Source organism: Onychomys torridus, chromosome 1 (assembly GCF_903995425.1).
Source record: "Onychomys torridus chromosome 1, mOncTor1.1, whole genome shotgun sequence".
NCBI lineage: Eukaryota > Metazoa > Chordata > Mammalia > Rodentia > Cricetidae > Onychomys > Onychomys torridus.
This window is the reverse complement of record NC_050443.1, coordinates 142,129,142-142,151,730: the sequence shown is the minus strand read 5'-3', so window position 1 is coordinate 142,151,730 and position 22,589 is coordinate 142,129,142.

Here is a 22,589-nt window from a genome sequence, read left to right as displayed (position 1 = left end):
GAGTCGGGTATGGTGGTGCATACCTATAACCCCAGCTTTCAGGAGGCTGAGTCAAGAGGACCTTGAGTTCATGCCCAGCTGAGGCTAAATAGCACTACCCTTTCTCATAAAGCAAAACAAAAACTCCACCAAATTCACAGACTATTTTTAGAACATAAAAAATTTTCCATTCACATTTTAACAGCAGCAGCAGCAGCAACAACAACAACAACAACAACAACAAACCCTGCTCATAAAATTGAGCAGCTGAGAATGTGCAGCGGTTGACCTCTGGAGGATCATGAGTGCTGTCCAATCTGAGCTACAGAGTAAGCTGGAAGGAAGCCTGGGATACACAGTGAGACCCTGTCTCTGGGAACACAATATAATAAAACAAAACAAAAAACAAACAAACAAACAAAACTTCAGATGGATGATCACAGCATTTAACAAATACACAGAATAAAAGATATCGAAATGTTAACACAGTAAGAATTCACCAGAGTAGTAGGGTTGTTTCCCTTTTTCTATTTGGAGGGATGGAGTGGAGAGTGAAGGTCTGCAGTCAGCCTACCTGCTTCCCTGGCTGGAGTGGCCCCTGTGTTTGGAGGGAGAGCCTGCTGGAGATGGGGGCTGGGATTAAGCAATGAGTAGGGGGGGGGGTGGGGAGGTAAAGAGGGAGATCTGTGAGATCCACTGGAGATGGTGGCAAGGAGGAAGGGAGGTTGCAGCAGGCAGTCTGCTACACAGTTGGGGATAAGACTTGGGGTCTGAATTTGGAGGGGTGGAGGCAGAGGTGAAGAGCATCAGCTAGCATACCTGCTTCCCTGGCTGGAGTGCAATATTTAAAACATTTTAAGAGACGGTATATATGACCTTAAACTTGAGGGGAAAACCAGATTATCTGAAAATTCTGGTGTAAAATTAATGTCATAAAAATTACTACTGGGACATTTCATAGTCTAAAGCATTTTCCCAATTTAATAAGCCTCTATGATTTATTTTAAATGCCACATACTTCAAGAAATCATTTCCATGTAGCCAGTCTGACAGCGAGGGGAATAGTCTACAGAGATACTTGTATCCTTCCTTTTGGCTATCAGACTGTTGAAACAGTAGCCCCAGGAAATTGGGGTCCCCTCCTCCCAGCAAGCCCCGGCAGAAGGGAAGGCTGAGGTGTGATGTCAACCAACAGGGGAGATTGTCAAGAGGTTTCACACTGGGCTAACAACTTCTCAGAGCAGCATGCAGGGGAGACTGGAGCCAGGACAGTGACCCGGAGGTCCTCTATTTAAACCGGAACCTCAGGGCAGGATTTACCAGGCCTCCTTGTCAGTCTTCCCCGCCCTCCCGCCCTCATCCCCGCTGCCACAGGTTTGTGCACGTAGAAAACCGGTCAGAATAATGTTATTCTATGTTATTCTCAGTAGTGCACCATATTATCTGAACTCTGGTTTGTAGCCCTACTAGGCTCACAGGACCCTGGGACATAAGTCGACACAAAGTTATCACATTGGTTGCTCATTCTGCTTCACATTTGCTTAAACTCTTGGTTGTTTCCAAATTTATTTCCATCATAAAGTACCTGGATATTATGCCCATCTTGTTGGAGTACCATAAAATATTGATATATTTAATACATCTTATAAACCAGGGACAACTATACTAGAAGAAAATATGGCTTTGTGTTCACTATAAAATATAACAGTACAGTCAGGGGCACATTTCCTCCAAAATGAGGAGCTATGAAATGAAGTGCTTGGTGATTTTATACTTTCGTCAGTACATATTTGCTTCAGACATGCATCTTTTTGTCATCTTATGAAAGGCACTAAAGGGGCTGGGCAAGAAGGCTCAGATGGTAGTGTCTGGTGCACAAGAATGAGGGACTGAGTTCCCATCCATAGCATCCTCATGAAAGCTAAGTGCTATAGTACAACGGTGATGTCTGTGATCTCAGTGCCGAGAAAGGAGAGACGGGTCGATCCCTTGAGCTCATTGGCCAGCCAGCCTTGCCAACTAGATGACCTGAGGATTCATTGAGAGACCTGGTTGTGGGAAAAAAGGGGGAAGGGGGAGGAACAATCAAAGACACTGGATACCGACCTTTGGTCTTTACCTTGGTGTATGCCCAGAGCTGTCTGCACACCTGCACAGATCCAGATGAGCATATATGTACCATATGTATGCATAAAAGTAAACAAGAAAATGAATAGTACTAAACACTAGTAGCATAAGGAATATGTGCAGGATAAAAATTAAAAAACAGAGAATTTTAATAGCCATTTTTTCCTCTTTTAATAGTTTATAGAGAAACAAGGAAACAATTGGCTACCTTTGATTAGTTTTGACATTTGATTATATTGGTGCTATTTCTGGGGCAACGCTGTGATACCAAAACATGATTTAAAATCACCGCTCTAGTCCTGTGTGTGTGTGTATGTTGGGGGGGTGGTGGTGGTCCCAAGTGCCATGGTGTCACCTCTCAAAATAGTTCCTGAGCCCTGCAAATGCTCAGTGTCGGTTACATTCCTTGCTGGTTCCTGTTCTGAACATCAAATGTTGTGGCTAATGGACTCATTAGTTATCTTTCTAATTATCCCATTCGATCATTCAAAGTGATCAAAATGATTTTGTTTTAAAAATAATTTCCTGTTTATTTTTATTAGGTCTAATGGTTTCTGGGGGCAGGGAAGCACCACTGGCTTCTATTGACTTAAAAGTGAGAGACTCAGAAAAAGCTTAATGATAAATAATATACTGGCAATTTTGATAAACTATCATCTCCTCTGCTAGCCAAGGGAGATCTCTCTGTCTCTTCCTGTATGTCTGTCCCTGTATGTCTGTCTCTGTTTCCTTCTGCCTTCCCTTATCTCTCTTTTTCATTGTGATGGGTAATTTTGGTTATCATTATATCATTGAATCCGGAATCACCATGGAGATGAACCTGCAAACACACAGCCTCTGGGCATGCCTGTAAAGAATTCTCTTGATTAGGTTGACTGACAGGAGCGAGAAAACTGACCTAAAGGTGAGTGGCGCAATTTCTGGGCTAGGATCTGGAGGTGTAGGAATGGAGAAGGCCAGCGAGCGCTAGTTCTTGTCACTCTCTGTCTCCTGGCTGTGGGTGCAATGTGACCCGCTGTCTCCTGCTCCCTGACCTCTCTGTCACGACAGACTGCAACTGTAAGCGGAAATAGACTCTCCTTGCAGTTGGTTTTGTTGGGCATTTTATCACAGCAACAGGGAGAGTAAGATATTTGCGTATTCGTTTTTCTCAGGGGTCCCCTTACACTCGCATAGTATCATTAGGATGACCAATGGCAATGCAATTACCAGTCATGACAACGTTGAATATCTCCGGTAGGCTGTCCTGTGAAAAAGACAGCAACCATTTAGATCTTCAGTCCACACACTTCCTTCATCTCCTACCACATGCCAGCTACCATGGGGAGGATCTGAAGGCCCAACAGCCTGAGTTCTGTCTTCAAGGATGTCTCTGTCTTAAGAAAGTCAGGCAAACCTGACAGACTATTTTACCAATATATACTGGCTATGATAAAAGCTACTTGAAGGAGATATGGCCAAAATGGTGTTTCTGTTATAGATATAATTTGCTTGTTTTGCTAAATGCAGGTATTTATGACATTAACTCTATTTTATAGAAATCAAATGTCTAGTGATGCGACTGGCTGTAAAGTTAATTTTATTCTTTAAAGAGAATTTTATTAAAAATATTTTGAAAAGAAAGCATGGTGGCTTAGGTTTGACTATTCCTGTTTAAGCAAGAGGCATGAGGGTTTCTTCTAGGTGAGATGCACATTGGTAACACTGTGAGCAGATACATGTGTCCACTTCAGGAAAGAGATAAACATCACTTTCCAGATGAAAGGAAGTCTTGAAAAGAAAGAACTTGGCAACTCTCACATTTCTTATAAAACAGAAAACTGACTTTGAAAAAAGCACATTAGTTACCATAAACTGTTTGCACACACATACACATAACACACATATACACACATATATAATATATATATATATATATATATATATATATATATATATATATACAACACATACACACACATACATTCATACACACACATATACACAATACACATATAGAATGCATACACATAACTGCTGTGGAATATTCCTTTACACTATGTGAATATATGTTGCTGTGGCTGGTTTAATAAAGAAGCTGACTGGTCAATAGCTGAACAGAATAAGGTTAGGCAGGAGAGCCAGACTAGGAGAATGATGGGATGAAGAAGGGCAGAGTCAGAGGAGAGTTGCCAGCAAGATGCAGAGGGAGCAGGAGATGAATGTGTCATGCTAATAAAGGTACCACCATGTGGCAGAGTGTAAATAAGGAATATGGGTTAACTTAAAATGTAAGAGCTAGTTAGTAACAAGCCTGAGCTATTGGCCAAGCATTTATAATTAATATAAGCCTCGATGTGTTTATTTGAGAGCGAATGCAGGACAGGAAAACTCCACCTACAACACTCAACACACACATACACACAACACCCTAATACACATATATACATAACACACACATGAACACATATAAGACATACACACACAACACACTCATATACACACATACAAACATGCACAATGTACACACACACACACACACACACACACACACACACACAGTTTCTATTTCTATTCCTCAGAATTTATCTCCCTTCTACCTGCTACCTCCAACTCCCATCTTCTTATTAAATCTGTCCATGGAGATGCTTCTAGGTTAGGTCCCCTTTGGTATGGATTGAATTTCCAAAGCACATTTTCATTTCAGCCCCCATGCTGAATGAAGCCAAGTACTGCAAATCACATAGGTGGGGAAGTGCAGGAGCCAAGGCAGAACTGAGAAATCACTTGGAACAGTGTCTGATAGGTTAAGGAACTGCATGTCATGAGATCAGGGTAGTGGCTTTCTACCCATCCTTGCCCTTTGGGAGTTATTCTCATCCTTGTGCTGTGAACCGATTGAAGGGATATAATTGAAATGAGTCTCACTGAGCTGTGTAGCACAAATCTCAAACCTGTGCAGCAGTGAGGCTTTCTTGATAGAAGGGCGGTATTGTTAGCATGTTTCTCGAGGAGCAGCAAATTCGCATTTTACTTTTCTTGTACACAGAAGAAAGAAAGAGTAATCCCTTGGCGTTCTTACAGTATGCTACTTTTAAACTGTAGTGAGACAGTTCTCTCTATGGACACTTTGGGGTCAATGCTGACTGTTTATATAGTAATACATCAATTTTTTTCCTGAGGGTCTTCCACAGAAGAATTCAAAGTTTTTCCATGGAAATTGTCTTAATGCTGATGAGAAAGGAACAACATCTGGGGAGAGATATTGGGCAATAGGAAAACTACTGATTTAAATCAGCCTGTGTACTTTAAAGATGTGTTGACCTCAGAATGGAAACCAGGATGAGTGTTATGTTGGGGAGGGGTTTCACTTTTTGTTTCCACAGGAGAAAAAAAGCAATGGATACAATCAAAGTTAATAAAGATTTAATTTGAACAGGAGAAATCTCTTAATAAGGAGAAGTGATAGTTTCCACCAATGTGACAGTTATACAAGTTGTAAGGAAAACTCACTAAACAAGGGTCAGGGCAGAGTTCTGTTTTTGTCTTTACAGGAAAATAGAAATACCCATCTTCAAGAAATCAAAAGACCTTGGGCATCTAGACATCTAAAGAAGAAGGGAAAACTTCCAGAAAAAATTACCAAGCAAAACCATCTGACCTAATGGTACCCTATAGGAATATAGGGTAAAATATCACTACCTAAACATCTATATCTCTTTACTTCTAAGAAAAGTTGTAGTCCCGACTCAATTATAAATCAAAGCTGGTTTGGAGTTGGGGTGTAGCTCTCTCCTTCTCTAAATCCAAGCATGCTGTTAAAAGAAAAAAAATTAAGAGTTTCTGTCTCATATCGGAAGAGCCACCTGGTGTGAGACAGAAGAAAATAAAAAATCCAGGGACTATTGTCAAAGTTCTATTTCTCCCCATACTTATTCTTGACTCTTTGGAACCTTTCTTTAGATATAGTGCTATCCTAAAATTTAAACTTTCTGTTTTGATATTAATAATGTTTAAGTTTTCCACAGTGAACAATGAAATTTCCTAACAGAAATCTCTGAAGTTTCCAGAAGGAAGATGGGGCCCCACAACAACGATTTTACCTGGTTCATAGTGATATCATTGAGTTGATAAACACCACTCAAAGACTTTGGGCTACAAACTACTTAAGACTATTCTAAGGTGGCTAGCTGAGATGGTCTACCATCTTACACCTCTAGCCAGAACTTCAGATAAGCTCTATCCATTACTGTGAGACTGGTTACAAATGCTACAGCTAGTCCTAATGAGACTTAACCATTGTTTTAATTTCTTTTACAGGACCCCACAGAGATGCCATCACCTCCTAGATAGCAGAAACCAATTCTAACAAAATGATACCTCCTTGTAGCACGAATTGTTAGGAGGTCTTATTAATAAAATCAAACCTGGAGCCAGGTATTGGGGTGAATGCTGAAAGATCAGAGAAGCAGAACAAGCCATAGCCACCTCTCCTTGCCAGTTCCTCAGCTGATCCTGTTTCCTCAGACTGGAAGTCTCTGAGTCCTCATCCAGAATGGCTCTCAGCTGAACTGTGCTGCTCAAAAGCCTAAAAGCTTAACCAGCCTAGTTCCTGGTTTTCACGCCTCATATACCTTTTTGCTTTTTGAAATCACTTCCTGAGATTAAAGGCTTTTGTTACCAAGCCAGGCTGTTTCCAGTGTGGCCTTGAACTCACAGAGATCCAGATGGATCTCTGCCTCTGGAATTCTAGGATTAAAGGCTTGTGCTACTATTGCCTAACCTCTATGTTTAATATTGTGGCTGTTCTGTTCTCTGACCCCAGATAAGTTTATTAGGGTGCACAATATTTTGGGGAACACAATACCACCACACCTCCTCTCCCAACAGGTTTTTATTTTCTCAGGGTTATGAATAATTGTCATCTGTAAGGGGTTTGCTGTAGTAGGGTTGGGGGTGGAACAATAAAGTTTAGACTCAGGAATCAGTAACATGAATCGTAAAAGGTCTTATTAATTAAAAAAAGCCAGAGCAGATACTGGGGTGAAAGCTGAAAGATCAGGGAGACAGAAAAAGCCACAGTCAACCTCACCTTACCAAGTCTTCAGCCTCCAGAGAGACTTCCTGTTTACTCACGCCTGATATACCTTCTGTGCCCTGCCATCTTCTGTCCTTCCTAGAGCTGGAATTAGCTTCTGAGGTACTTGGTAGCAAAGGCATGAGATCTCAAGTGCTGGGATTAAAGGCGTGTGCCACCACTATCTGGCTCTGTTCAGAGATCTCTACTTCCTGAGTGATAGGACTAAGGGTGTGTCCCACCACTGTCTTGCCTCTATGTCTAATCTAGTGTCTGGCTCTGTCCTTTGATTCCCAGATAAGTTTATTAGGGTACACAATATATTGGGGTACACAATATATCACCACAGAAATCTCTTTTGGAAAAGAAAAAAGAGAGATAGGATAGGGTAATAAGGTAGATTATTGTATCTACTTGTAAACTAATTTAGGAACTATCAGCTTTAGATAGTTTGCATTGGTATGGAGTCTTGTCTATTGATACAAGTTAAAATTATTTTTCTATTCCTGTTTAAGATTATTTATATATTGATACAAATACAGACTATATTTGTCATATTATAAATTTGTTCCTACTTCTGTTTAAAATATTTTTGTATATTTATTCAAATCAAGGTACTTTTGTCATATTGAACTATACATTTGTACCTCTGATTAAGATATTTTCATATACTGTCATAAGTTCTAGGCTATTGTCTTATACTGTACATCTGTCTACAGACTGTTTATTTTTATAATGTAAAGCCTTAGTCTTTAAGCTATTTAGGTTGGTAAGAGTTACAGGTTAATAATCACCCATGCTTATCATACTTATAGTTTTTAGATAGGTTTTCTAGATGTACAGAGATATATGTTAAATGAATAGGTAATCTCCAAAAACTTCATAGACCCAAAGAATATGGCATTTAAATGTTTTAATAATTTAGAATTTTGTTGACATGAGACACGATTGCTTGTGGCAGCACTGATCTATTCCTAAGAGGATGTTGGACTTCGAAGACACTCCATATGGAGTTTGTCTTCTTGACAAAAGTGGTCTGCTGGGCACAGAACTGCCTGTGCTTTGACTGCTGACAGTAGGCACACTGTCCAATCCGGACGAGCAGGACACAAGGGAAAGCAACTGCCGAGCCTTGCCAAGACAGAGTAGGACAGTCCTTCAACATTTCCTGCTTCTGAAAATGGTCTGTCAGATATTCTAGGCCTGTAGCCAATAGTGGTTTCCCCAACACTGCAGAGAAACACTGGGTGGATTGTCCAGGCAGCCAGTTTCTGTTATACCTTGCATATTTTGGAAGTTGCTTGTTTGCACTTCGTATTTACTCAGGTAATATTATTTTCCTTCTCAGGTCTTTGATGGGTTAAAAACTAGATAGTTACAGTTAAAATCCTCATATTTTAGGTAAGAGCATATCAGGTACAAGATTTAGATTCTTCAGGATAGGACAGCTATTGGAGTAATCTCTGTAACTCGCCAATTGGCATGGACATTTAGTATATGTTTCTTGCTCAAATTTTTTTTGTTTTTTGTTTTTTCCTGAGACGGTTTCTCTGTGTACCTTTGGCACCTTTCCTGGAACTCACTCTGTAGACCAGGCTGGCCTCAAACTCACAGAGATCCACCTGCCTGGGATTAAAGACATGCCCCACCACTGCCCGGCTCAATGTTGTTCTTGTTGGTTGTAGTTCCATTTTTGTTTATGTTATTACCTTTTCTTTCTTTCTTTTTTTAAAAAAAATTTTAAAAAATATTTATTTATTATTTATACAGTGTTCTGCAGCTTGCTGCACCCTGAAGCCGGAAGAGGGCACCAGATCTCATTGTAGATGGCTGTGAGCCACCATGTGGTTGCTGGGAATTGAACTCAGGACCTCTGGAAGAACAGCCAGTACTCTTAACTTGAGCCATCTCTCCAGCCCACCTTTTCTTTCTTTTAGACAGTACTTGATAATTGTTCTTATTGTATATAACTTTGTATTAGGTTTTTTATTTGGACAAAAAGGGGCAATGTTGTGGGAATTCACTCCACCATAGACTTTGGGGTATCTTGTCCAATAGAGATATGTTTTTTTTTCCTGGGTACACGACTGCTTAAAACTGAGGAGGGGGCACTTGCTGTCTCTCTTCCTTGGGGTGATTGAAGACCAGACAGCTGGTTCCATTTGCCCCTGGGCATAATTGAGGAGGACAATGATGGTTGTTTATTTTGTCCTGTATCCGTGAGTGTATTTCTCCCCATTTTATATCTTAATAAATCCTTGATACCCTTTAACAGACTCTTGTGGATTTGCTTATGAGTGGCGCCCAACCTGAAGTTCTTTCCAGGGGAAAACAGCAATTGTTACATATAAGAAAAGCTTTTCAAATATGCAGATTCTAGATGTCAACTAAATGTTTAGGTTTTAAAGTTTGTGAGGCTTTTATGAGGCTTTATTTGTGAGAAAGGAAATAGACAGGGAGAGTCTCACAGACTTAAGAATGTGCTTCTGCAAGGGAGATTCCGAGGACTCAATAAGGCTGTCTGATGTTGTCTTGTAACTGTTGGTATCACGAGGAATATAGTCTATTATATGATAAAACTTTTCATTTGGCCTACATTTTTATTGTCTCTTTTCTTCTAATTTAAAGAGGGATAAAAACAGTTTTGTGGCTCACCAAAAGTACTTAGGGTTGGGGATTTAGCTCAGTGGTAGATCGATCTCTCCTAGCAAGATCGACCCCGGGTTCGATCCTCAGCTCCAAAAAAAAAAAAAAAAAAAAAAAGAAAGTACTTTAGGGCCAGTGAGATGCTGAGGGGAATAGAAACACTTGTAGTGTAAGCCAGATGACCCAAGGTAGCTCCTTAGAAGCCACAGTGGAAGGAGAGAATGGATCCTGAAAGTCCTTTGACCTCTACATGCATGACATGGCATGCGCATGTCCACACACACATACATGCACAAATCATATACATACCACACAAATAATAAATACAAAGCATTTTAAAAATATTGTGGACCCTGGACATTAATTGCCAGGTTCTCATGAAACATGGGCAGAGTGAGTTATGTAGAAATACACAGAATAGAGTCTTTATGGGCACAATATGGGACCACACCAGCAGTCCTTAGATCATGAGACACAGGCTCATTTGTTTCCTCCATGTTAAAGTAAATGAAAATGCAGGAAGGTCTTTCACACATACAATACAGCAGGAAGTAGACTGCAGCAAATATGCACATTAGTGACTCTGTGGGAACACTAGCCATCCACCATGTTCCCTTAAACTGAAATGCTGTTTCCTATGTTGAATGATTTCCTTGTAACTCTATACACTGGCTTGAAAACAAGATTCTTGCTCACTTCTTCATATGAATTGAAACATCTATTTGTATTCACTGTGCCTTTGAAAAGTTCTATAGTTTAGACTGATTTGACCAATCTGGATTATATATGGCACTCTCAGGTTACAGTCCTGGTCAGCTGACACGGTAAATTCAAGGACATTGAGACATGAACATTATTAATTTAAAAAATCAGGGTGAAGGATGGTAGATAATGGTCACGTGTGCTGGGAAGGACGCTGAATTATTAGCCATGTTAAGATATCTCCAGAATATGCAATATCAAATGAAAATCAAACAAGTAATGAATCCTGTGTTCCTGGCAAAGCTTGATTGGGTTTCATCAAACAACCCACTAGCCTGGGGTCTGAGTCACAGCTTTGCACTGCAAAGATCATCACATCACATAGAGCTGACCAGGGCTGCCTCAAGCAAGGCAGCTCAAATGGAGTCCACTGTGCCTTTTACTGAACACACAACTCTCTGCTCTTTAGAAACAAGTTTATTTAGAGAAAACAATGAAGTTTAATATTTCCTTATCATCATTCTCCATCATGCAAGTGTGGAGTTAGCATATCTTTGGGTTGTATTGTGTCAAAAGGTTTGATTTAAAAGAACTGTTATTGGAATTGCTGACTGAGATTTCATTAAAAAATTTGTTAAGTGAACACCAGTCATAGTCTCACCCACCAGCCTGGTCTACAAGAGAGTTCATGTCAACCAAAACCAACCAACCAACCAACCAACAAACCAACCAACCAACCAACCAACCTACCATCCTACCAAAAATGAAATTTGGCTTTGAATTGGCAGGGTTTGAGAGCAGCTTGCCAGCAGCCATTATGGACTCTAACTCTCTGGAGCTGTAAGTCAAAATAGGCTCTTCTCTAAATTGCCTTGGCCATGGTGTCTTAGCACAGCAGCAGCTGATCCATGTGCCATGTACAGTAGTAGCTCTTAGAGTCACATCTAGTGTCTTAGCATCTGTGACAGTATGAAGGTGGGGATAAGCATGTCTTTGCAGAAAAGCAAATCTATTTTTTATTTCTTTATGATTTTGTGGATTTGGTTGTTTGTTACACATCATGGTTCATTTAAAGTTGTCTTTAGGCAAGGAGGTCCTCAAAGCTCCCCTTTCCATGAGGACAAAGTGTTAGGTATCATTTAACTTGTCTAACAAATTGGCTTGGTGACTTGGTTAGGAAAAAACTCAGAGACTTTCTGCAGGACTATTTCTGGACTCTTGTTTTGTTCCACTGTTCTTTTTATCTAGTATTCTTATGCTACCATAGTTTAATTATTGTGCCTTTATTGTGAGCTATCGCTTTAACAAGAAACTTTCAGCTGCGGGATAGAGAGATGGGTCAGTGGCCAAGAGTAATTGCTGCTCTTCCAGAGGACCTAGATTCAGTTCTTAGCACCCACATGGTGGCTTTACAACCATCTGTAATTCCAGTTCCAAATCTGCTGGCCATGGGATACTGCACACAAGTAGTACATTACATACATGCAGGTGAAACACATATATAAATTAAAAAAAATTAGAAGTTTGTTACAGCTATACTAAATCTTTTCTATTACTATATACATTTGTAAACATCATTGTCTATTCATTATCTACTTTACACAAACCATTATTAGAAGAATATTTATATTATTTTTACCAGCTTTATGGGATAACTGACATATAACAAATGGAGCCAAACATATTCACAATATACAGTTAATAAGCTTTTACAAATTTATATACTTGTAGAACCAATACCATAATAAGGGTAGTGAATGTATTCATATTTCCATATAACTTGTCAATGTCTGTGAAAAAAATCCATTGGAGCTGATATAGTACAGAAATAGAGCAAAACAATGGAAAAATAGTTTCTACATTGTCTATCTATGTACCTGTGTGTATGTAAAGATGTTTTCACTGCACACGTAGGAAACAGAACCCAGCCAGCAACCCCTGTGTTTCTTATCTTGCTCCGGTCTTGGTCAGGGTTCCACTATCTTCAGGAATTTCAAGTTTTATTTCTTTTTGTTTGTTTGTTTGTTTGTTTGTTTTTCCGAGACAGGGTTTCTCAGTGTAGTTTTGGTGCCTGTCCTGGATCTCACTCTGTAGACCAGGCTGGCCTCGAATTCACAAAGATCTGCCTGGCTCTGCCTCCCAAGTGCTGGGATTAAAGGCGTGCACCACCACTGCCTGGCTAAATTTTATTTCTAATTACATGTATGTGTGTAAGGTTGCAGGCTATGTGCACCTGAGTGCATGGACCCTTGCGGCCGGCGGGAGTTACAGGCAGCTGTGAGCACCCTCCACTGGGAATCAAGGTCAGTGAGCTCTCAGCTATCCAGCCTCCTCCCCAGCCTGCTTCTCTAGCCCTCTTCTCAAGTGTCAGCATCTATTTTTAAGGCTTTACATGAATAGTGCTGTGTGCATACGTGTGTACACGTGTCTGTGCACACATGGGTGTGTATGCACATATGTATTTACCTATAGTTCTCAACTTTTTAAAAATAATTCTACATTATCAATTTCGTTATCTTTGAGCACGTCAATAATTTCAATGTTGCTGTTCAAAAGTGGTTTTGCTCAATACTTTTCCTTAAGCCACTTTGAAGGCCTCTTCCAGCAGTGGTCTGGTTTAAGTGGGACTGCCTACTTACTCTACTTCAAAAAACAACCCCCCCCCCCCAATAATTTCAGGCTTGTTCAGCAAGTTAGTTCTATAATGACTGGAAATAAAATTTTAAATTTGTTTAAAAAATTAGGATCTTACTTTATATACAGCTTTATAATTTACTCCAAAAGTTAAACTGTGATATATTTCCCATGCAACTATGCATTCTTCTGTTTTTGTGGGTATATAAAAAAAAGAGCAATTTACTCAGCCTGATAGTGGTTTTTGTGATTTCCTATTCTAATAAGTGCTATACAGAATGCATTATTTGCCCTATGGCATCACTGAATTAATAAAGACTTATATCAAATAATGGATGTAAATCAGATGTCTTCAGAGATCTGGAGATTATTTCTCCCCAAGGGACCTAAGCAGAACAGTAAAATCACAACATTTACTTGAAATTAAAACAAATGGATGATGGATGCTTTACCAACCCCATTTATTTAATGACCTTCTAATATTCTTTCAAAATTGTGTCTGTTGAGATCACTAGCAACCTAACAAAACACCAAGACCATTAGCTCCTGAGATGGGGGTGGGGGGAGACAGGCCTTTCAGTGTGTGCAATTACTCCGAGAGGAATAGGAAGCCTATCATGCCAGCATTTTGTGAATCTGAGTATTTCAATACTAAACATGTAGATTCTCTCTTGGAAGCTAATATTACTTAAGAATCTTTCTGTGGAAGAACATATGCTGATCATTACTTTCTTCTAAAGCTTAGAGGAGGGGCAATTGGCCTTTCAGTTTCTGCTATCCTTAAACACAACACAAGAGACAGATAGGATGTCTCTCATGCAAGAACACTGTTGCTTAAGCTTAAGCTGATGCCCAACCTGTCCATTTGTAAAAGGGGTGCCAGGGAGAAAGGTGTAACACCACTTATGTCTTGTTAAACGTGCACTTGCTTTTCTTTTTAAAATAGCACAATGCCAAAGGCAAAACTTTGAAATTACAGTACAAGGAAAATGGTGTGTCTGTGATGAGCAGGCCAATGGCAAAGGACCCTCATATTAACTTAGCTGGCCAGTTTGCCAGCCACATCTTGCATTTGGAGAAGCATGCTGTTAAACAGCATGATTTTCCAGAGAAGCACCTTTCTAATACCAATTTTATCATATTCATACAGTCTGCCTATTAGTCTGCATTAAGATTGTCTTTAATAAGTTACTTTCCCTATCATTTTAGTTAAAACAAACACTCTGCATTTTTAAGTAGTTTATAGCTCTTTGAAATGATGCAAAAAACCAAAAACCTCTACAGCCTGTTTCCTATAAAAATATGCATAGATAATTAATAGTCTATCACTGCTAACATAACTTTTGCTCTTAACAAAACCCTTCTCTACAAAACACCCTTCATTTTGAAATATTTAAAATCTGAGTAAAAATAGTATTTACTTCACTGACTACGTTTCAGGGTCCATCTGTAGGCTTCTTCATCAAGTGTAAGTTATTTCTGGCTTATGAGACAAGACAGGGTGTAACCCTAGTATGCCTCACTTTATACCTTCATTTGAACATATAAAAATAAAGTATATCTGGACATAATGACCTTCCTAAGTCAATCTGTCACTGTTAGTATATTTTAAAGACAACTATGCAACTTCTCTAAGTTTAATTTATTTTAATATTCTATTCTTTCTATGTATTAGATAATCAGTTACTGGTTTCATTCAGACAATACTTCACCCATCTAACACTATCAAAGCAGTTCAACTGGACATCTTGGGAGATGGACGCTGCCAAGTTTACCATGCACGGAGATAAATCACACACAGCACTTGTTTTAGGAGAGGTAAAGTTTACTTAGACATCAGCAAAGACAACACCATTTCCATGGTCTACAGAAATACAGTAATTTACAGCTGGTTTGGTACATGGCCCCATGTTAAAAAACAAAGCTAATGGGAAAAGAAATGGTTCATCCTATTTCTCTGCCATTTATCATAATTTAACAAGTACATCATTATGTTCTGGAAAATGGCTGCATAGATTAGAATCTTAGGGCTGCTGGTTAATATACATCATCATATAACAAGAATAATAGAAAACAAATAGGTACAGATACACAGTAAGCATGCAACCTAAGCTATTTGGAAGGAATAGGATCGACTTTAGTGAAAACTGAGAACTCTGTTGTTATTGCACCATTAGTACTTAATGTCAGTACATATGGTATTTTACATGGCACAGGATTTCCTCTTCAAATAATGCTTGGCAAACTGGATCGGGTTGATCCAATTTCTAGAGCAAATTTAAATTAAAATGAAGGAAAACTCCCCTAGATATATTTCTAAATATTCTAAATAATCCATAAAGTACTGAAATTTCATGTCTACTTGTCACCTCCAAACTGAAACAGACTCATACTTTGTACCCTATAAATCTGCATCGCTGCTGGAGCAGCACCCAGCCACATGGGAAGCCTGAGGACAGGACACATGGCCAGAGTGGAGGGGCAGTGTGAGTGTAGACGACTCAACTGTGAAGACTAAAGAGAAGGAGATGAGCATCTCCTTAATTTTGCTATATTGATTATATGTTGAAATATCATTTTAATAGATTAAGTTAAATAAGATATTATTAATTTTAATTACACTTCTTAAATATTGCTACTAGAAAATTTTAATTCCATTTTGGCTCACATTACATTTCCATTGAACACTACAGTCATAAACAATACATGATTATGTTACTCTTAGAATTTTCATTTAATCTTAGCCAAAAGTCCAAGTGATAACCTTAGAATTTAGCATAATTCCATCCGTCCAGGATACTAAGCCCCATACGTGTACTTTGCACATACCTTTTTACAAAATTTATTCTTATTTTCCTCCAGGGTATACATTACAGGAGATTTAATCCTTTTAAAACTGTGCATTGCTATGCACAACAGCTAAAGGACTTCGATGCAGTCTGTGATAGCAGTAAGTACCTCAGTGAAGACATGTCTCCCAGAAACCAAGCTAGACAAACACATACTTAATGCCTGAGATGTGACGGCGCACCATGAATCCCAGGGACGAGCCCATTGTTAACTGCAGCCTACTGAATGCTCTTTTTGGAAAAATCTACGAGCAATGTAAACTTAGCAGAGATGGTGACTTCGGATAGTAGGGTATGCTATCTGGACCTCTCTCCAGGGGAGTCCTTCAGATTTAGAATGTTAAACTAAGCAATTCACTAGCATACAAAACCCCGAGTTTAGAAAAAGTCACTGCTGTACTTTTAACGTATTTCTCTTTGTTTCTGTAACAGTATAGAAGTATGTGGAGTACTTAGAATATCTCATCTTTTATTTGTTTCCAGCTCACAAACAGTAATGTGATCTAGTCTAGGATACACTCCATTACTCTCTTAGAACAAAATACACCAAAAATAGTGCTGCCTACAGCCAGTGACATGCTCATGCCTCAGCAAGCTCCCCGAAGGCAAAGCCATTTACAATTGCACAGCACACTTGCTTCCTCACAGTTCAGGTAGGAATGCTTGTTTCAAAACTGTTTAAATCTTTTGCATCGGGTCATCCGAATAGCTACTCAAACTACAGCATCATTGACGAAAACTTCTTCCTCATGTCAAACACAGTCTGAGAAAATTAGGTGACGTCATCCACACAACTTCCCACTCATCATGATCACATTTACGACACTGGAGAGCAACTGAGAATTAGGGCAAAATAAAGAGCCTCTGCCAGAAAGTGCTGGACAGGAGATACATCTGCAAAAGATGGCCATAGCTCTTAAGAATTCAGCTGCCAATATTTTAAGACATGTATTAAATGTGTCTTGTACAGCAAGCTACTGCTTAAACTTTTTATAGCTCCTATCTTCATACCATGGTTTCATTAAACAATATTTTTATAATGTTTCTAACTGTAGCCTAAACAAACGTGTACTAATTTGTGTCATATAGTAACATTTTTCAGGGTTCAACACATCACTCTACAAACATATTCTCCAGTGAAGAGAGGGCAGCAGTCTCTGGTGAGAGCTGTTAGGTTGAGAACAATAGGTGAGTAAGTACTTCCTATCTGCACTCCACCTACACCGCTCCTTAACCAACAAGAAGTTGCCTGCTTCAAATGCATGACATTGGATGTGGGAATAGATGAGTTTCCAGGAAAGTGTTGTGTGAGTCGACGTTAGCACACTTCCCCATGGCACATTAAAAAACACCTCGTCTGTAATATCCATCACTTTATAAACATGAACAGGTATCTGCTGTATGCTGCACAGTGCTGTGAGGAAAGTGACTGCTAGGCATGAAATGAAGGCTGATTCATTAAAGAGATGGAAGAAAAGTAGAATAACATGGTTTATAAACCACCCAACCCCAATCAAACCGTCTCACAAATATTTAAATAGGGCAAATGGACACTTAGGTCAGTTTCCAACTTTGCTAGAGGAAGTTGTCAAGAAAATTACCTTAATAAGAACACTTTGAGCAAATATAAAAATAAAATTCATGGGATAAAATCTTTTGTTAAAAAAAGTCATGTATGTCTAAGCTTCAGATCTCTTTAGATGTGTGTATATGCACACACATAATTTAGATACCTAAAAAGAACCTCAACTCTGGTTGCAATGTTATACAATCTTGCTTTTATATTTAAACTTGATAATGCATTTTTCATACAAGACAGTATGGTTCACTCACAACTAAGAGTATTTATCAGCTCTGACTTGTTAGTTTCCCACAACATGGCAGGCACTATGTGATGTCCTGAACATGTCTGGGTCCTGCATCTCACACTCACAGAGAAAAAGAAGTCTTAGGAATCAAAACAGCTGTCAATCTGCAAAACAACAGTAATTGTTTTCCTCAGTATGATTTCTAAAGGCTGAGAATGTCAACTGAAGCAAAACAGAATCTTCTCCACTTCCCCAAAGTGGAAAGAGAACACAGAAATTCTCTTCATGGGCGACATTTATGATAACATTCACAATACAAGCAGCAAGACAGTACGTATTAGCTTTTACATACTGATGTTCAATAGCTAGCAATGTACTTAGCATATTTTGCCTTTTCATTTTGGCAACAAAATATAAAATTTTGTTCTAAATTGATGAAATCTTCTACACCCTGAGGAACAACAATGAACTAATAATGTCAGGCTCAGCTTTGTGACTTGTGCTGTTGTTCAGAAAGCACAAGCTTCATACAGTTAATAGCCTTTGAAGCATACTGTTCCATCAGCGGAGCAACTTAACTGCCCTGTATTCATAAGTGAACATTCTCTAGTTGTTCCGTGGTAACAGGGATGGTCTGAGAGGGTAAAGAAGTCCAAGTTGAGAGCCTGAGAATTCCCCTCACACCCTAAATCCACACAGGATACATTGGTTTCTGCATCAACTATGAACACAACATATAAGAGATATATTATTCAAGAATTCTCTGCAAAACACTTTGGAATCTTTAAAGGAAAATTATTTGCTATCATGAAATATGATGGTCCTACCCTCCCCTTCCACACACAAATACATACAATTTGAAAAATCATTTTAGTATTTACCACTTTCCTTTTGGTATTAGCAAGTCCTATTTTTCCCCTTTTAACTAACCTACCTTATGCCTGAATGTGGGAGGGAGGGAGGGAAGGTCTCCCAAATAAGGTGAAGGGTCCCTTGGGACAAGCACCTGCTCTGAGGTGCTCCGGGAGCCTGCTACCTTTTGAGCACAGTGGCACAGCCTTTGCGAACACACTGCCCTGTAATCATGATGCCTCCAAACTCAAAACGTTAGCTGTCAAAGGGAAAGAACTAAGTCTTGGTGTTCTTGGAAGGGCACTCAAAAATTGCCAGTTAATGAAATATACGTCACAAGATCCTGTCTTCTCGAGTCAGTATCCCACTGCATCATAATGAGCTGTCTAATACATTTCTATCTTGTTTACTAGCTAAACGAAAGAGTTTAGTGTAAGACAACCTTGTACTCACATCGAGGTAAGAAAGGCACTCAAGTTAACATGATATACAGTTACTTTAAAGAAGACACCACATGACAGGATGTGGAATTCTTGGGGTAGCTTTTTCTTGCTCACTGCTTCTATGGGACCGAGTTTGCTGAAGTTTCCTGGTACCCCAACATGCATCTTTAATAAGCAGGAGCTAATCACACATCATGTGTTGGGGGTTGGGGAGCATACATATTGCTAGGGTTTGCAGTTTTAAGACAAAAGATATGGTTTTTACAATGTTCAAAATTTTTAGAATAAAGCATTTAAAAAATTTAAAGTACAATTTTTAACAGCAAAATAACAGTAAACCCAAGAAGCTTTTTTGAAAATAAAAAAGGAGAATTATTCATTTTACAGCTGAATCTTCCCTAACTTAGGGAGCCAACTAACTGGGATGCCTGTATGGTGTTGGTTCCACGCCTAAGTTACATTTGGCCCATGCCAGACACAACCTTGTGCTGTGTAAGAGAAAACTGCAAAACTGATAATTTGTAGTAAGCTCTACACACACACACACATACACACACACACACACACACACACACACACACACACCCAGCATGAACTGAGAGGATCTGAACATTAGCTAAATGACAATGTCTACCACATATGCTTTCTACAGACTGCTGCATATAAACTCAAAAGCTTGCCTCTACATTGTATGTCACGTAGCCCTTATCTGAAACTATAAGTGGCTTTTGGTGATAATCTGTACACATTTAATTCTATGACTGATTAATAAATCTGAGCCTGATCCTCAGCACCAGCAAAAACAAAAGGGAAGAATTAATGAAGCGTTTAGCTCAAGTTAGAACTGTACCATGAGAGTAGGAAATAGTTGGGCCCAGAGCTTCTATAGAAGTAACAGGGGTTAGTAGTAGGTATAAAATCCTTAGCTTTAAAAAATGGCTCACACAGGTTCAAGGAGTACCTAAAAGGTCCACAGTTCAAGTTGGGGATTGGGATGACTCCAATACAGATACAGACTAACAAATCTCTAAATCCAAGCATTATTCTAGCTGCTCAAATGTGCCTCTGGCTCTGTATGCAAGATCTGCTCTCCAACATCATCTAGTGAAAGAAAACAATATTCTTATCAAATGGATCTTATTGACTCTGGGAATTTTTAGTGTAGACAAACAAACAGTTAAGAGAATTTTAGAGCTCCATCTCATGGCTGAGAGTTAACAAGTCTAAACAAGGTAATGAAGACACCAGATTTAAATCTCATTAATTTTACATGTGGGAGCTCCCCTTAAGTATTAACAAAGGTAGCCCACATCACTCACTTATAACTCATTAATTTCCTGATCATTATTCCATCATTCATGACCAATCTTTCCCTTCTTCAAAGAGTGAATTAGTCAACTTAATAGTTATTAAGTCCTTATAATGTGCAAGGCATATAATACAACCTGAAAATACATTACCAAAATACAGACTTAAGAAAGGTAGGGCAGGGCTGTGGCAGAAGCCAGAGATCTTACCACTTTTTGCTCGTCAGTAGCTTTCCTGATCCATAGGATAGTATAATGGCCTGCTAATTTCCCAGCAAATATCAGATGCAATGTGTCAGTCTAAACTATCTTTTCTTTTTAGCAACAACTTATGGACAGAAGAATATGACTACACAAGCCCCTAAATTATACATGTTCTTTTTACTGCATTAGTTCATTTGGTCAAAGACACAGTAGCTTGCTAGAAAGGGTAAATGGTAAACGCTCAGGGAAAGTATACAGGGAAATCCTAAGTCCTGTGAACCAAATGCTGACTTCAGAAATAATGTAGCACACGAAAGCCGCACACAAACAGGACCTTTTGGATATCTGTATTTTTACTACCTACTTGCAACCATACTAGGAAGAAGAGACCATGGTATATTAGAGGACTCCATGGCTTCTGGGAGGGGTGCTCTGAGCCTTGGTGGACATAAGAAAGCAGCTAACACCAAAGATGACTAAGACACTGAGTAGGAGCTATAAAAAGGCATGGAGACTATAAAAATTTAGTTGATGTTCATACAGCTTAGCCTATGCTCACGTCCTGACACACTACATCAAATGCAAGTCCTATTCCTTGGGAAACTGAAAAGGATGCTGGGGGAAAGGTAATACCGGATAAAGACAGGATTCGGCAGCAGGAACTGCTGGGTCATTTCTACTCAATCTTAGAGGAGCTAAACATCATGTAACTGTTTTCCTATAGAGACCCATGTAGAACTTGAGGTATTTGATGATTCAAAACATGCTTTGTATATAGAAGGCTGTGGAATTATGTTCACAATGTCGAGTATTTGATCATCGAAATACTATAAAATAGTAAAAATAACTGCTCCAAGAGAGTAAGATCTTTGTACTGGTGTCAGTAGAAATGTTTTTTCTAGTATTCTAGTGTATCACTCAGCTCAGCAGGCTACCAACCAGTAAGACCATGATGCCCAAGGTAAAGGTTTTTTTCCCCTCTTAATGAAGTGTGCCTACCTCAAGTGCAAGGTCCCACTAGAGAGACAGGAGTGGTTTGCCTTTCCCTTTGTCCTTCTCCCCACACTGCACAGTACCAAGTGTGAAAGAGGAGAACACGCACAACATGAGGGCTGTGCTTATTTCTGTAACCATTGCTTACATTCTGCACACACAGACAAGACAGCTTCTACCAGTGTGCGGGCTTTGTTTCATGTCAATTTGACACAAGCTACATTCATCTGAGAAGAGAGAACCTCAACTGAGAAAGTGCCTCCATAAGACTGGGCTATAAACAAGCCTATAGGAGATTTTCTTAATTAGTGATTGATAGGAGAGGGCCCAGAACACTGTGAATGGGGCCACCTGTGGACTGGCATTCCCGGGTGCAGTAAGAAGGCCAGATGGGCGAGCCATGGAGAGCAAGTCAGTAAGCAACACTCCTCCATGGCCTCTACATCAGCTCCTACCTGTAGGCTCCTGTCCTGCTTGAGTTACTGCCTCAGTGATGGACTATTTGTTACCTGGAAGTGTAGGCAAAATAAACCCTTTCCTCTCTGAGTTGCTTTTATTCATAGTGTTTCACCACAGCAATAGAAACCAAAACCAAGACAACCATTAAAAGGGAGTATGAGAGTGGCATCTCTTATTCATACTTCCTGTGTCCACAGACAGGTATTACATTCAAAGAGAGATAATAGCTTCAGTGGGCATCCCTGAAACAAAGACACATGAGAAAAAAATATGGACCTGTGAGTGATGGATAAAGAGAAGGGACGCACAGAGGAATCACAGCTCATCCGAAGGGGTGGATGGGGAAGAGAGGCGGAGATGGTACTTGACCCATTCCCAGCCCACTTCACCAGCCTGAAAAACACAGCCCTTGTTATTGAGATATAGCTATATGGACTTTGGTACTTATCCCTGATGATTTTAGTATCAAAGTGTTTTATTTGATTTTAAAAGTAAAAATTGAATTAATGCTCAAAACTAGTCTTCCTCCC